We start from the raw sequence: 18,422 nt of genomic DNA, 5'->3' as shown, positions 1-18,422 counted from the left end.
TCAATTTCATCCTGTGTCATCTGTTGCTCTGTCATATGGGAACTCACAGGCCTATCACTCCTCAACACTGACTATGTCAGAATTTCCAGTTTCCTGTTCCTTCCCTTGCTGTCCAGCTCCAAGTGAACATTTATGCTGGTTTTCTGTGGAATGCTCCAAAATATCTTCATATGGCACCTGAACAATTGCTTCACATTCCACTGGTTTCCCCTTAATTTGGATGTCCATTATTCTATCCTGTTGTGGTGCTTTATAAATTAAATTTTCTACACTGAATCCTTCACTTTGCAGGTATTGCATAACCTCAGTTTCTATTTCTTTAACTTCTCCATTACTAATCTCCTTTTCTACTTTTCCTCTTTGTCTTCTTATTTTTTGTATTGTAAAGTTTTCCATGTCTAGATTCCTTTGCCTGCATTTCTCTTCAAATATCTTTGGTGCTGCTCTTTTTGTATTGAGTAGTTTTCCTTTCTCCTTTGCATAGATATTACACCATATTAAATCTCTTCTTCTTTCCCAAGTCCATATTTCTTCTTCAGATGTCTCCTGATCTTCTTGTTTCTCCTTACTTTGGGGACTCATTCCATCATGCTGTGATGTAACCTGTGTTAGACCTTCTACACCAAATCTTTCACTTCACAGGTACTCCATAACTTCATCTTCTAATTTTTTTAACTTCTACTTTACTAATCTTTTCTATATTCCCTCTTTGTGATAGTATTTATGTCCTAATAATTTAGTTAATGATATATTAGAAAATGTTAAAAAGGGAAGAGTACTAAATATTCCCCAGTTATAGGCGTGGGTAGTGATAAATATGAGGATGAAAATAAAAACAGTACTATTACTATGAAGGCCATACCTGGTCATGAAAAATGGCTTCCTAATAAACCTCTTTTTACATATAGGAACTGTGATAGTTTAAAGAAGCATTTGTCTTATAAAGATTTTGCTTTTAACAATAGATGTAATACTGTTTATAATAAGAAAGGAACTTTTCCCTGTTATAATTGTTCATGTTGTTCTAGTATTACTCAATCTATTGAGTTTGTACAACCTACAAATAGAAAGAAATTTATATTTTACTGCACAGCTACTTGCAATACTTCTTACGTGATTTACTTGGCTACATGTCACCAATGCTCATGTTTTTACATTGGGAAATTTACAAGAAGGCTACGTGATAGAATTATAGAGCATAGATCAGACATACATAGAAGGTTATCACTAATTCCTTGGCCCAACATATACAGGAAACAAATGAATCTCATCAGTTTTCCTTTCGAGTTATAGATATTCTATCTCAGATTATTAGATGTGGTGATTTGGTCAATAAATTATATACAAAAGAATATGAGTGGATCATTTGGCTACAGGCTGATGTTTACCCTGGTTTAAATAAGCAAGTAACACTAAAACCAGTTTTAAAAATTAAACAGCAATAAATACGATAGAGAATTAGGGACATTAAATTATTATTATTTTTAAAATTGTGTCACTTTAAAAGTTTCTTAATTGATGTTTTTTTTAATTTATGTTTTATGATAGGTTTGAATTGTGTCATATGATGAGATTTTTATTGTATAAAAGGACCATTGTTCTTGTGAATTTTTGTGAACACTGAAGAAGGACTTATTGTTTGAAAGCTTTATTTTTATTCTCATTAAATTTGTTCAACGTTGTGGAGCTTGCTTTTTTCTTTTACTACCATTTGAAATTACCCAGTAATGACCAGCTCAATGGGCTTAATGGGCAAGCAGTAAACTGAAAATAGATGTATGTATTTTGCATCAGAGAAGCTCCACCTAGCAGTTTGAGGCAAAAAGGAGCCATAGGCATGTACTATGCTTACTGCCCTTGCAAGGTATTTTAATTAGGGACAATTTCTCTAAAGGCGACAGCCAAATGCTGTGCCTTATGTCTGTGAGGTAAACACCTTAACCTATATACAAGAACCAAAGTAAGACAAACTAGCGAAAAACAAAAAGACAGCTTGGAAACACCAAAGCAAATTCTCTCTCAGTTTAATTCTCTTTCAGTTTAATGAAGCACTTTTCGTCTTGCACATGTGGCAAGACTTCATCAGAAACTGAACAAACTTCAACACAAGCAATATATACACACCCTTTTTGTCACATGACACTTCTAATTAAAATCTTGTGTCTTAAAGGCACAGCCACATTATTGCTACTTAAAACATTTTTTAAAAACAAATATGACTGACAATATTTTAGAACATCTCAACCCTTCCCTTCCTTCAGAATTTTTACCTGTAATGGTGATAGAAATATATACAAACATACATATACTAACAATACTATATCTCAAATTATTGTGTTGACTCTGAAAATATAATATTACTTAGTAAACTAAGAAGTCAGAAACTTTCATATCTGAGTCAAAAGAAGTCAGATATCACAAATATGAACGCATTTATAAAAATGCATACACACATTAACGTTTAAGATTTTTCAACTTCAGTATACTGTTTAAAGATATTGTCTCATTCAGACCCAGGTAAAACATTGCCCCAGTGTGTATTTGCTAACTTAACTCAAGTTGCTCAAGTAAAAGTGTAAGCGGGCCCCCCCGATTATCATCAACAACTGAATCAATTGCTTTGAACAAAAATGAATGTTGAGGATAAGAAATAATGTGTCTAGCCAGTGCATTTTCTCTGTTAAAGGTCTTTATTTTATATAGATGTTCGTATACTCGTTCTTTTAACCTTCTATCCATTTTTACCTATGTAAAACGCTGCACAGCATTGACACTGAGCTACATAAACCACAAACTTGGACTGACAAGTGTACTTCAATTTGATTTTAAAACTAATATTTTTAACTTCAATGTCTTGTCCTGTACTCATGTATTTACAGTAGTTGCACATTTCACATTTGTACATGCCACACTTCCCCAACATTCATTTTTGTTCAAAGCAATTGATTCAGTTGTTGATGATAATCAGGGGGGCCCGCTTACACTTTTACTTGAGCAACTTGAGTTAAGTTGGCAAATACGCACTGGGGCAATGTTTTACCCGGGTCTGAATGAGACAATATCTTTAAACAGTATACTGAAGTTGAAAAATCTTAAACGTTAATGTGTGTATGCATTTTTATAAATGCGTTCATATTTGTGATATCTGACTTCTTTTGACTCGGATATGTAAGTTTCTGACTTCTTAGTTAACTAAGTAATATTATATTTTGAGAGTCAACACAATAATTTGAGATATAGTATTGTTAGTATATGTATGTTTGTATATATTTCTATCACCATTACAGGTAAAAATTGTGAAGGAAGGGAAGGGTTGAGATGTTCTAGAATACTGTCAGTCATATTTGTTTTTAAAAAATGTTTTAAGTAGCAATAATGTGGATGTGCCTTTAAGACACAAGATTTTAATTAGAAGTGTCATGTGACAAAAAGGGTGTGTATATATTGCTTGTGTTGAAGTTTGTTCAGTTTCTGATGAAGTCTTGCCACATGTGCAAGACGAAAAGCGCTTCATTAAACTGAAAGAGAATTAAACTGAGAGAGAATTTGCTTTGGTGTTTCCAAGCTGTCTTTTTGTTTTTCGCTACCTTAACCTATATGCCAACACCCAATCACGGAGGTTATAGAAGAAATTAGCATTTTTTAAAAAGGCAACCTGAGGTGCTAGGGCTTATTTTGTGAAACAGATGCATTTTCTATATTGTGGTGTGTAAGGAGTGATGTCTTAAAAGTTACTGTAGAAGGAAGGGATATCGTTTGAAGGGATAGCTATCTACAAAGACTCAGGGTGTCTAAGGAAGGCTCTTTTCACAGTTTTCAGGCACTAAGATTAAAGGTAAATTGTATGGGTAGAAAATGTGTGAGATCTACAAAAGAAAGAAAGGGCAGTATGCTGACATATGAGAGCTAGTAAAGAGCAGAAGTCATTCTTAAGTAATTTTAAGGCATTGGTGCAAATAAGAAAGAGTCATTTTCTGTGATTAGTAGTGCATTGGAGAATTTTAGTAGATCACAGTGCGAGTAAACAGGGAACAGCTAAGGTTATTAGCATGAAAATCATATGAAGGGTTTCTTATAAATTAATAGTATCTTGCATGTTGCTAAGAATCAATGTTGGCAGGATATATCATAGTTTAAGTAATGGTAAATTTGCTGCTATTGCCTTATAAGTGTTCAGAGATGAGCTGCCTTTTGATTCTATAAGTTTGCTTTAGCTGTGTTAAGTGACACCTTAGTGACTGTGAATGAAATGTGTTAATAAAAATGAAGAGAAGGATCCAAGGTTCGACAGGGATATCCACAGGTGTAAACTTGTGTAGTAATAGTATTCCATGGATCAAAGAGATGAATGGGTGGAGAGATGACCACTTTGTGCTGGCTCCAGAAAATAGTTTTGGTAGTATCAATTTAATGGCTATTATTGTTAACTGATGCATTTAGTTTATTTTGATAATTTTGAAGTGTTTTCTGAATAAGAATAGAGTTTTGCCCTTTTCTTAAAATAAGTACATCATCTGTATTTAGGGTAAGATTCATATGTGACAATTTTGTTCAAGGTTACTGATATACAAAGAAAAAAGAATTAGATGAAAGGGTGGTCCTTGCAGTATTCCAAAGGTACAAATCTGAAATAATGATAAGAGTTTCCAAACTGGACTTGCATAGTTTGGTTTGATTCTGAACTTTGTGGCCAGTTCAGGGTGCCAGCTGAAAGAAGATAATTTTTAGAAAGTTTTGTTAGGAGAATGAAATAGCTATCTTAATGAAAAGGTTTTCTGTGGTCTGAAAAGTCTTCATCTGTGAACAGACCTTTGTCTACATTTGAGAATATGCATTGGTATTGTCTTAATATTTAATTGTTGTGATTGCTGGTTAAAGAACTGTTATTTTGCCAAATCTATTGGAGTTAAATGAGTCCGGAAAGGGCTTAGATAGTGGCGTTTTCCGACAGTGCTTGATAAAGATCCATCTCTGCATAGTGAATTCATAGCCGTTTTTGTTAGATAAGGTTACGAGTTTATAGAGGTGGTGGTAAAGTACAATTTTAAGCTAATAGAAAAAATCACTGCTGAAGTAAATATATTAAATGAGAGCATTATAAAGGATATACGATACCCCAAATATAGGGGGGAACATGGATGTAGTATCACCTTAGGGGTTACAAACTGAAGAAATTGGAACAGGACAGAATAGATTATATGAATGGGACTGCATATCCATAGCCTCCAGAGTCACAAATATGGAGAAGGAGCGAATTTGAATGTAATGCTTCCTGTTTTGCCTCAGGAAATGGAAACCAAACCTATAACAACATGAGTAATGAAGGAGAAAGTGGCGACAGTCAAGTGTCTACCTATCATGATGAAGAATTGGATGAAGGGCAGGATTTTCCCTGACTCAGGCATTCCAAGCAAATCAAAAATCAGCAACAGCAGAACCAATCCAATTTGAATTACCAATGGATTTACAAGAAGAAGAAACAATGGACTATTTATCGAGCCAACGTTCCCCCACATTTCAGCCATACATGGGGGGGGGGGACATGATTGTTGATGATATTAGGATAATTTCTGGCATGGAGGAGGAAGAGTATCTGCCTGTGGGATTGAACTGTATTGTGGATCAACAGGAGAAAAATGTAGTTACTATTGTTTATAATTCAGAGGGTGATTTCAAATTGTTTAATTATACTGATGTTCACTTGGATTCCTCCAATGCTGATTTCTTTGCTAAAGAGACTAATTTTGTGGACTTATTAATGGACTTAAAAATATTTGTGCATAAGGTGAATTTTAAGATTTTATTTAAATATATGCCAATGGTTAATGATGCCCTTAGAGCTACAAGTTTATACGGGTTTATATTACAATACCAAAACCTCAGTTACCTGAATACCTAAACGCCAACACATAAATAGTGAGCCGCGAAAACACTGAAGATCCTGAAGTGCGAAATTTGAAATATCGAATTGCCATATTTGGCCAACCCCACCACTTGCTACGTACTACCTATCCAAACAAAATAAATAATCCACACTTCCCCATATCTACACTTCACCCATATATCCCATATCCTAATCAAACATTCACTACACACAAATGTATCTAACTATAAACAAACAACACCCAACTACCGGAAAAGTATAATTTATGTATACATTCAGCTACACAACTATATTACTATACATACACTTAACATAACCCTACTTCTAACCCTAAAGTAAAGGTTGCATATATTACTATGTATGCACTTACCTTAACTCTCACCCTAACCCTAAGGTCCGTAACTATTGCACATTTACATTAGGGAGCTATACCGGATAAGGGCCAACTATGACAATTTGATATTTTGAATTTCGCGCTTCAGGACATTCTGTGTTTTCGTGGTTTGCTATTTATGTGTCAGCGTTTAGGTATTCGCATAAGTGAGGTTTCGCTATTTTAATATAGACCCATTTATACAAACCCTCCCCACCGCATCCGGTTTTGGCTTTATTTGAAAAATCATGTGAACTGGATTTCCGGGTAAGCCTGGGTAAAAACAATAGGGCCTTAAATAGAAATTTTGAACAAGCAGACATGGATAAAATAAGATTTATTAAAAATTATGAACTTAGAACAATAAAACCAGATAAAGGGGAAGGGATGGTAATTATGCATAAACATAAATATAATGAATATATTTTTGATATTTTAGAAGGGAGAGCATATGAGGTATCTAGCAGGTCTGAATTAAATACAGTGCATAATAAAACAGCTGGTCAATTGAGGGATATGTTTATTGAGAGTTGTTTAACCCTGAAAGGATTTCATTATTTGACTATTACTTTGCCTGTAATACCTACAATGTTTGGGGTCCCTAAAATACACAAATCAATGGAAAACCCTCCCATGAGACCTATTGTGGATGGGAGGGGATCTGTTACAGTGGCATGTACTCACTTTTGGATTATAATTTGAAATATCTTCTTAGAGATGAGCACTACCTATGCAGGGATTCATGGGATTTCCTTAAAAAGGCTAATGATTTAGTTTATAGTGAATCTGATTTGTTGGTTACTATAGACGTGTGAGATTAGTACACGGTAATCCCACATTCCGCTGGACTTGAACAATTTGGAGCCTATTTAGAAAGAAGTATAGAACAAGGACAAATAAATAACTTTACAGAATTATTGGAGATTATTTTAAAGAATAATTTTTATATCCTTTGGGGGTAAAATATAATGACAGAGGGAGGGTGTGGCGATGGGCTCACCAGTGGGATCTTTACTGGCTAATGTTGTGATGTTGCAATGGGAGTTCCTATTTGTTTTGGAGCAACCTTATAGTCATTCTGTTAGATTATATTTGTGATACTCGGATGATATATTTATGGTATGGAAGGATGATGAAGAGAGTTCATTACAGTTTATGGATTATATTAATAATAGTACAGTAGAGAGTTGATTAACTGAACTAATTGGGGCCTAGGGTAGTCCAGATAATCAAACTGTTTGGATAATCAAGCATACATTGAACCAGATAAAAAACGTCTAAAATCTTGTTTTTTCTGCATGCAGGGAATACACTTTTCAACTACTGAGTGATTCCAGTGGGCAAGGAAGAATATTTTTCACACACAAGCAAGGCTACAAGCCCAAAATAAACTCACAAGTGAATATGTATAATGTTTACATATTCAGACTTTGTGCTTTTTCCTACTCAAAAACTTTGCAACTTTGCATTCAGATAATTGACTGTTTGGATAATTGACATTCAGATAATCGACTCTCTACTGTACCAAATTTTTATCTTTCACATATTCTTTCCACAAGTATAGGATGCCCTATCTTGATGTTATGACATAAAAAACTATGAACTAGATAAATACACCTCATGGGTTTATGGAAAGCCCACCTAGTTGAATATGTTATTGCATTTTACAAGTCACCACCCATACTGGCAGAAGAGGGCAGTAGTTAAGGAGCAACTGGTGAGGGCTGCCCGTAAGACTACCCTAGAGGAAAATTTTCGGGATGAATGCCAGAATATGTTGGAGATGTTTTGTAAAAGGGGACACCCTAGGTTGTTGGTACAGGAACTTGTTGAAGAAGTTTCTATAAAGAAGGAAATATGACATTTTTTTCCTTGTATTTAATGTGGATAATAATGTAAGAGTGATTATGTTGGGAAATAACGAAAGGAGAAAGGAAAGTAATAATTTTTCTCATGCACTCATTACTACATTTAATTTAGAGAGTTCCATGATTAGATGGATTTTGAATAAAAATTGGGGGATATTGAGTGAGGACAATGAGGTTTTCGAAAGGTTTGGGGATAAACCCATTATAGTTTATAGAAAGGGTCATAATTTGAAAGTGTTATTGAAAAGTAGGATTAAATTGACTGTGAGCTGTCCCATGATGTATAAATGTTGTAGGTGTAATATCTGTATATTTATTTTGGTTTGCAATAGGGTGACTATTAATGGTACAGTTGTATCTATCGGAGGCAAATATAATTGTGAGAGAGTGGGGGTTGTTTAAGGTGCCTTATGCCAATTGTGTAACTGTTTTTATATAGGGAAAATGAAGCATAAGCTCCATAATCAAATATATGAACATATTTATGATATAAAAAAAGACAAGAGTACTAACGCTTTATTTAGGCACATTGTGAACATAGGGACCACTGGTTTAAATTTATAATTTTGGAAAAAGTTGAAAAGAACCCACGGGGTTGTCATTGGTCTAAATTATTAGAAAAACAGGAGGTGGTCTGGCAGTTGATGTTGAATTCTAATAAATGTCTGGGATTGAATGATAGTGTGACAATTGTCCCCCCCCCCTCTTAAAATTAAAGTCACTAGCTGGATAGAATGGGAATTATTTTATGCTCATATGTATTTGTTGCATAAATGTTTTTATAGGCATGTTAAGTATATGTTGCTGGATGTAGGTACAATTTTTGTAATATGCTATTTTCTTTTACTTTTTCTTTTTTCTATTTCTTTTTTAAGTTGTGGTTATGTTATAAATAAAATAATAAATTATAGGTTTTCATATGTTAAGATGTAATAGTTTAAGAGTAGGGTTCTCTTACTTTTTAGTTTTTCTGAATGGGATCATATGATCATTTTTATGAATGAGATCACATGATGTGCTTTATATTTTGGGTCATATATTGTTTTACTATGTCTACATAAATTTGAGTTATTCATTTAATGATGTATCTGATGAAATTTTATTATATATGAAATGAAAGCGCTTATACAAATATGAGATAAATTATTGTGGCTCTTTTGTATATTTTTTGAGTGGTTACTATGGAAGTTCCAGTATCGGGTGCAGAGCATATTTGTTGCTGTTTTTAATTGTTGTGATTTATTAGGGTTTTGTTTTTATTTTTTTCCCTTGTCATATGATCTGTACTTAAATGTCAGTATTATCTGTATGTGTTTGTTTGCATTGCAAAAGAGTCAGTCTTAAAAGTTTTGCTGTATTTTTTGTTTTTTGTTTTTGTTTTTGTTTTTTTGACTTATTCAAGTTTGGTAGTCTTAGAGTTCCCTCATGTGTGTTTTCAACTGATTTTTGTTTTGGTGACTGTATATTATATTGTGTTGATTATAAGATAGAATTACCCATGGCTGATGTAGGTCAGAATGATTAATAGAGGTGTTGCAAGGCTGGTTTGCACCCTGGGCAATGTCACATTTGGCATGACATCTTTTGAAAGCTGGGGACCAAAAACATGTCCTCAAAGAGATGAGAACCAAAAAAAGAAAGAAAAGAAAATATTATAAGCAAAGTGTTTCTTTACTCAGGCACCTTAGCTAAATTGCAGCAAACAGTGAAAAATTAGCTAAATAGCTCCTTGATATTTTTCTTAACATGATACCTCTCAGTTTTCAAATTTATAGGGTTTTCTAAAGGATATGAAGTATGAAACCTATATCTGTCATTATTTAATTACTGCTAACCACAACATTTTGCCAGAAAACCACACATTTTATGAGGAATAGACCAAAATATGAGGCAAAATCTCTTGCCACTGTTGAAGATTTAGATTCGGATCAGGATGCAGCACAACCAACTCAATGTTTGCAGTGAGTCAGATATTTGAGAAGAAGCTAGAGAAGAAGAAGGTGTCCAACTGGGGGACACTCCTAGACTTGGAGAAAGCATACGACAATGTCCTAAGAAAGCTGTTTGGGTAATCCTGCAGTGGAAGAATTAGTGCAGGCTCTGTACAAGAACCCAATGACTCAAGTATAAACAGTGTTCGGACTCATAGTGAGGTTTCCAGTGGGAGTTGATATGCATCAGGAGTCCATTGCTGTTCATACTGGTGATGGACTACATTAGCAAACAGGTTGGAGGGTACAAATCAACAAAGTTATAGTATGCAGATGATATGGCATTAGTTACATGCAGACTCTGAGCAAGAGCTTCAGTAATGGATAGATAAATGAAATGTAAAACTCAGGGTGCATGGAATGATGGGACAATAGTGGAACACTTTAACAGCTTCAAGTATCTAGGAAGGTGGTTGAGGAGAACAGAAGCCTGAATGAGGAGGTCAATTCTAAAATGAGAGGGGTTGTAGCTAACTGGCACAGGATGTCAGGCATAGTGCATGACAGAAGAATGCCAATAAAGCCGAAAAGTAAGGTGTACAAAACAGTGGTATGATCTGTACTACTGTATCATATAGAAACCTGGGCAGTAAAGGCAATGAAGTCGAGGAGGATAGAGATGATGGAGAAGAAGTGCCTGAGGCAGGTGTTAGGATGCACACAGACAAAGAAATGAAGACATCAGAGCAGATACCAAAGTAGCTCCATTTCCAGAGAAAGTCAAAGAGAACAGATTATAGTGGTTCAAGCACATGTGCAGAAAAGCAGAAGACAATCTGGTGAAGATGATTTGGGACAGACAGGAGGAATGAAATAGGAAACAAGGGCATCCAACAAAGAAGTGGTTGGATTGCTTGAGAGAAGACCTATTACAGTTAGATATGAGTGTTGAGAAGGTAGGAAAGTGGCATTGAATCAAGAGAGATGGCAACAGTTGATACGATGCCCCAACCTCCATGCTGAAAATGGGAAAAAAAGAGGTAGATGATGATAAAAAACTGATCAGGGAGGTGGCTATAGAACAGTTTTTCATAAAGCCATGTTGGCAAATATCCAGTGCAGCAGCAGTATGTAAGTGAAACATTTGAAGAACATGGACGTTAGACTAATCAGATGGTAATTGTCCACAAAACATCAACTCCCCTTTTTATAAACTGGAATGAAGCTAGCTTCTTCCAGGAAGATGGAACAGAGCAAATTTACAACAGCATGTAAAAGTGATAGCTACTGAGGCAATAATATATGAACTTTGATTTTTAAATACTGTACCAGGTATGTTATCTGGCCAATTGCCACTGTTACATTTTATATTCCTTAAGGAAGTCTCAGCTGTGCTTTTACCCATATGAGGACAATGGAAACCACCTGAGCTATGGTGAGTATTATCTTAAGTAGTCAATGTGTAAGATGTCCATACATGCATTACATGTTGTGGCCAGACAGGTTGATATTGTTTGTTTATTTTTATTTTACATTTGTTGACCGGGTTAGTCTGGCTGGGCAGAAAGCCCTTATTCAGCAGTGACCCAGGGAGAAAAGCTCCATTAGAGTACAAGAAGTAACAGTTTAGTGTACAGATTACACATTATATTCTAACAATAGAGTTAGCAGAAAACTATTTACAATATTTACATTACAGTCAAGATTAAACAGTAGTTTAGCAGTAAGGCTTTACTGAGCATAGTATAGAAGTAAACTGTGGAGATGAGTGGAGGTAATACGGGGGGGGGTAAAGAATCAAGAAGAGGAGAGAGGGAGGAAGGCTGGAAATAAGAGGCAGTAGGAAAAAGGGGTTAGAGGAAGGGGCTAGACATATTAGGAATGTTATATAGACAGAATTAGATTTGAGATGAGACTGGAGGTTGAGGATAGAAAACATGAGGAACTAGAGGAGAGAGAGGTATGTAATGTAGAATAGTATGAAGGTTAGAGGAGAGAGAGAGAAAGAGGGATAGCATGGATATTGTTTACGGTGGCTGACTGCAGTGACAGTACCGGTGGTTTTTGAGGTGTTCCTCTAAAGCTGCTTTGAATAATTTTGGGTTGGTAAGGGACCTTATCTCTTGAGTCAGTTTATTCCAAGACATGGATGGGTGGTAGCTATAAATTTTACATCCAGTTTTAGTTTTGGGTTTGTAGATTTGGAGTAACTTTTGATTAGAGTTTCTTAGTTGTCTGGAGGGAGAGTAGTAGGAGATAAGTGGTGTGAGTGCTTGACAATATGAAGGCGAGTAAAGGATAGAGTGAATAATGGAGAGCTGTGAGAGTAAAAGTTGGTGAGGTAGTTCTAACCAGTTCAGTAGTTAGCAATGTGCTTGGAAACAGCATATGACATTTCAGCAGGGTTACTAATAAAAGTGCCGTTGTTAGAAAGGGGAGTTGTAGCAGTGTAATAGACATGAACAAGGTTCATGTAACTGCAGAACATTCTAGGATTTATGTTGTGAAAATATTTTTTTTCTCATAATTTGCCTTACATTCATGCATGACTAATTTCAGATTTTTACACTTTGCATTCAATATAGTTTTGGTGGCCCTACTTTGAAATTTTTCTAAAGGCTGTACTTTCTTTGGTTCTTCCTTAGCAAGTTGCTCATACGCTTATTCCACCAAGCAGAACTGAGTGTATTGGGACTGAAGCTTCTAATGGTTTCACAACTGTTCAACAAGGATGTACATTGCAATTTAAAAAAGGTACCAGCAATGCAAAGGATCTGAATTACAGGTAAGTCTGTCCTAGAGCATTCTTTATGAAAAGCTCCTCACTCCATTATGGGTGCAAACATTTCCTAAATCAACAGTATTAAAATACTACCCAGTTTTCAATTTTTGGTTTATGGTCTCCTTAAGATCTCCACAAATATTTACGTATTGTGCTTCCCCCACCACCTGTTTCTACACATTCCATTTCATTTCCAGAACTTTTCCTGGACCACTATTGTTAGCAAATGAAAAAACATATTTTATCTTACATCAATGCTTTGTGCTATTCTAACATCTTTGCAGTAGTCTAAATAGTAATCATTAATTTTTATATAATTCTAACCCAAAATGTCAGAACCAGGATAGACAAAGTGGTTTGATTTTGTTTTATAGTTGCACTTTTTCATTCCTAAAATGCATTCTTCAAAAGATGATACTATCATGCTATATTGTCTTATACCAGATCTTTCTTGCATTCATTAAGAATGGTAACACTCAGGATACCTATTTTGAGAATCTTTTGAAAGAGTGTCTTAAGCTTTCTTACAGTAGAATTTGCAAGTTTGTGTTCTTTGTCATGTTTTCAATACATTGCAGTAAACAGTTTCTTCTACTCCTGCAAAATATTGCATAGATCACAGTTTTTAAAAACACAGGAATATTTTCACTCCTTAAGTCAGTCAACTTCTGTCATTAGTATTATTTTTTTCTGAAACAAATAGCTTGCTATGAAGATTGTCCTTGGCTAAAAAAGCTTAAAATATGATGGTTAAGATGAAGCAAGAACCAGGGAGACAACAAAGTATCATGAGATTTAATTTAAAACAAGGACCGTGTTTAATGATGAATCTGTACAGAGAAACATCCACAAAGAAGGGAAAATAGCTTAGTTATCTTTGTTTAACACATGACAGTATATGTATAATTTTGTATGGAAAAAAATACTCTTTGGGAGAAGAAAAGTGTGCATTTAGGCTGTAGTTATCCTTTAACAGCTTCACAATTGAAAATTGGGGGTTGTGGTTAGGTCACCATATGTCACACAGACCTTGCAGAATTGACTCTAGCAGTAAAATCTGAGTGTACTGAAATGGGCAAATCTAAATGCTAAAAAGTGTAATATCATCATTTTTGTTAGACAGGCCTTTCCATAATCATACTGAATAGACAACACTTTATTTTATTTTTATTTTTATTTGACATTTGTTAACCAGGTTAGTGGTATTAAACACTTTCATTCACATAGGGCAAAAGACTACAATAACCATACTGGTAAATGATCAACCAGTTACGTAACTGAGTATCAATTCATTATTTGTTAGACTGTGAGGAAAACAGATTATCTATTGCTTTAGACAGTTAGATATAGATAATGTAGCATTCTATAGGTAAGATTGTGAAAAGTGTGAAGAGGAGTTAAAGAGATGAGAGTGAAGAGAGAGTAGGTAGCAATTTGTCGGGAGTAGAGCAAGGGAAAAGCCATTTGCTTAGGAGGTGTTTTTTAGGCTTGTTTTAAATAGCACTAGGGATGTTAAGGAGGTAATGTTTGCTGGCAGGCTGTTCCAGATCTTACCTATGTAGTTTGCAAAGAGGGAATCCCCTGTTTGATTTTTGGATATACAGGTTTTTATGTGTTTTTTGTTGGTGGATTGGAGAGGTCTGCTAGTAGCATAGGATTGAAGAAGTGTTTGGAGTACAGGTATTTTTCAGGATCAGAGTGGATTTTATGGGACATTGTGAGTTGTGTATGGTGTAGGAGTTGGGGGAATTCTAACCAGTTCAGTTGCTTGAGTGCTAGGCAGTAGTGTGATGTAGCTGGTAAGTTTGTGGCATCTCTAGTTATTTTATTGTAACAGGTTACAAGTTGATGCATTTCAAATTTCTTAAGATTAGTGAGAATTGGAGCTGCATATAGTAATGTTGAGAGTAAGTGTTTTTGGGCAATGGCTATTTTGGTATTTTTGGTGAAGTAGTGTTTGTTCCTGTATAGGGTACCGAGTTTTTTTGTGTACTTTTTTAACTGTCTGGGAAATTTGAATGTCAAATTTAAGTTTATGGTCTATTTCAACTCCCAATAGTTTAATGTGGTATAGTTATGTGAGGTAATATAAAAATGTTAGAAGGGAGAGGAGTTTTGTTGGGTGAGAAGACCAATAATTTGTTTTTTTTAGGGTTTAAGATTAGATGAGCATTTGTGAGCCAGGACTCAACTACATGAAAGGCTTTTTGAGTTAGAGTCTGAAGTTCAGGTAAGGAGGGAGCAGAGCAAGTCACAGTTGAGTCATCTGCATATTGGATGAGTGAAGCATGTGTGGTTGCAAGATGGAGGTTATTAGTAAATATAGTGAATAGTAGTGGGCCTAAGCTAGAGCCTTGGGAGACTCCAAGGGCCACTGATAGTTACTTCTCTTTTGAGCAATGTAGGATAGAAGTTGTTAGAAAATCCTTTTATTTAGTCCAGGTAATAAGGTAATCACTTCCTTATATGGCGCATATTATATATGGATGGTACAGTGGAGCAGCAGTAGTGTTGTCACCTCACAGCAAGAGGTTCTTCTGTTTGATTCTTGACTGGTGTGCCTTCTGTGCAAAGTTTGCATTTTCACCCTGCATTCGTGTGGGTTTCCTCCAGGTGCTCTGGTTTCCTCCCACATATCAAAGACATGCATCTAGAACATTTTTCCCCAGACCTCCCCTGAAATTTGGCTTTGTTCCAAGTTGGACTTTCCCGGTGAATAAATGTTTAAGAAAAAAAATTATACTCAAGACTGACCGGGTCAGTAATCAACTACAATGCCAATTCTGGGATATAACTCAAAGAACATATAAAGCAATTGGAAAGACCCTTAAAAGATCAAAGTGTAACGTGCTTGAGATACATACCAAAGGGGGCTGGAAGTTCTATCACTTTATTCAGTGTCTTATAGACTTTTGAAAGGAGACTTGTGTCTCACTAACCAACAGTTAGAAAACCCAACTGTTCTCGATATTCTCCACAAGTCAAATATCTCTGCCTATTATTTATTTTCTTTATTAATTTATTTATTTATTTGATATTTGTTTATGAGGAAAGTATAACTGGATAATAAAACACCATTTTCAGTGGAGCCCTGGGGAGAAAAGCTAAAAGTTACAGATAATTACAATAGGTACAATAAAACATACTAGTAAATATAATAATAATACCCACAAGCTATGCAAACAATATAAAACATAATGAAAGCAGCATAAAAATAATGATGTTTGCAGATGACATTGTGATCTGTAGTGAGAGTAGGGAACAGGTGGAGGAGACCCTGGAGAGGTGGAGATATGCTCTAGAGAGAAGAGGAATGAAGGTCAGCAGGACTAAGAGAGAATATATGTGTGTGAATGAGAGGGAGGATAGAGGAATGGTGAGGATGCAAGGAGTAGAGGTGGCGAAGGTGGATGAGTTTAAATACTTGGGGTCAATAGTTCAGAGTAACGGTGAGTGTGGAAGAGAGGTGAAGAAGAGAGTACAGGCAGGATGGAGTGGGTGGAGAAGAGTGTCAGGAGTGATTTGTGACAGACGAGTACCTGTAAGAGTGAAAGAGAAGGTCTACAATAGGGTAGTGAGACCAGCTATGTTATATGGGTTAGAGACAGTGGCATTGACAAAAAGGCAGGAGTTAGAGCTGGATGTGGCAGAGTTAAAGATGTTAAGATTTGCATTGGGTTTGACGAGGGTGGGCAGGATTAGGAATAAGTATATTAGAGGGTCAGCCCAGGTTGGAAGGTTTGGAGACAAAGCCAGAGAGGCAAGATTACGTTAGTTTGGACATGTGCTGAGGAGGGATGCAGAGTACATTGGGAAAAAGATGCTAAGGATGAAGCTGGCAGGTAACAGGAAAGGAGGAAGGCCTAAGATAAGGTTTATGGATGTGGTGAGAGAGGACATGCAGGTGGCTGGTGTGACAGAGCAAGATGCAGAGGACAGGAAGAAATGGAAACAGTTGATCTGCTGTGGCGACCCCTAATGGGAGCAGCCAAAAGAAGAAGAAGAAGAGACAGAGTAAAATATAATAAAGTCATGGGGCATATTAATATAAAATGAATCAAAATATAAAGATCAGTATCAGGTAAATAAAAAGAAAATTGTAAAAATAAAACAGTGTTGTAAAAAATATATTATTCTTATGGCTGCTGTAAATAGCCATAGTTAAAGCAGTTGAAGAGAGAGAAAATATTTTTAAGGGTGAAAAATAAATGTTATAATGTAGTAAACGTATTACGTAATTTCAAGGAATAAGATGGACATGTAAGGGAAATTAAATGAAAATTCTAAAAAGAATATATTATTGTAGAAAAAACACAATATTCTTATGTCTGCTGCAAATAAACATACTTAAAGCAGTTGAAGAGAAAATTATAAAATAATATGTTTTATGGGCAAGATATAAATGTTATATGTAGTTAAGGTAGACTAGAATAACAAAGAAAGTTAAGAAAGATTGAACAGGTAAGGAAAAAGTTATTAAGACATAAGAGGAGAGCATAAAAAGCTGAGGAAGAAGGCATTTAAAAAGTAGTTGCAGTTGGGAAGAAGTTATGTTATTACATAATCCAATGGATGATTAAGTGATGGCAAGCTGTAGTAAGAAGAGTTTCAATAAAATTAGGGTTAGCTACGAGAAAGGCAAGTACATAGCCATGTGTTTGCTGAGTATCTTTTCGTTTTTAAATATTTTAAGAGAGTCAATTTGTCTTATTTGGTATGATATATTATTCCATTTTTTGAGTTACAATTTGAGCAGAGATTATTACCAGCTGTGTTACTGGATTTGAATATAGAAAGAAGCGATTTATCACCTACTAGTACTGGAATCAGGGGCCTAAGTCTTCATCAACAGATATATTAAACACACTGGAGGGGCATGTTTGTAACCAACTCCCTCCTAAACCTATTAAATTAACTTCTACATGTGAAGCAGTATGACTCACTATCTTCTTTTAAATATATGTAGATGTCTAGATGGGAAGTCCTACTGGAGAAAAGATATGTGGCCTGAGGGAGGCTACTGGCATGGCATAAAAAGTCATATGACTCAGTGGCCTTGAAAAATCCATGAATCTATGAGTCTAAGAAGTCTATTTCTTCTTTACCTAAGTGCATATGACATTGTCTCTAGGGCACAAAGACAATGGTTAGTTATCAAATGCATAAGAATATGCTAATGTATATGCCCACAGACTGATGTAACTAAGAATAGTATAGTGTGGTTAATTTCAGGGTTTGATAACAAATATAAGCTAGCCAATTCAGTAACTACTTCTTGCCTGTGGTCTCCAGTGAGGCAAAATGATGTAAATGAAAAGGATGGTCAATGAGTGCAACTATAAGTTCAGAATGGAAGAATACACGTGATAAGTGGTCTTTAGGTTATTCATGACCAAAGTCCACTGTAAGATTAGCTTTCATATCTGCATAGTTTTACCTATCTCAATCTGTCTGTCTGTCTGTCTATGTATCTACCTACTTACCTATCTAGCTAACTAGCTAGCTAATTATCTGTCTAGATATTTATCTATCTACCATTTATTAAACATGCAGGTAAACAGATCCAAGGACTCTTTTCTGCCAT

Source organism: Protopterus annectens, chromosome 4.part0, assembly GCF_019279795.1.
Source record: "Protopterus annectens isolate FY-2018-M chromosome 4.part0, PAN1.0, whole genome shotgun sequence".
In the NCBI taxonomy this organism is placed as follows: domain Eukaryota; kingdom Metazoa; phylum Chordata; order Ceratodontiformes; family Protopteridae; genus Protopterus; species Protopterus annectens.
The sequence above is the reverse complement of the archived record's forward strand: the minus strand, read 5'-3'. Positions refer to the sequence as shown.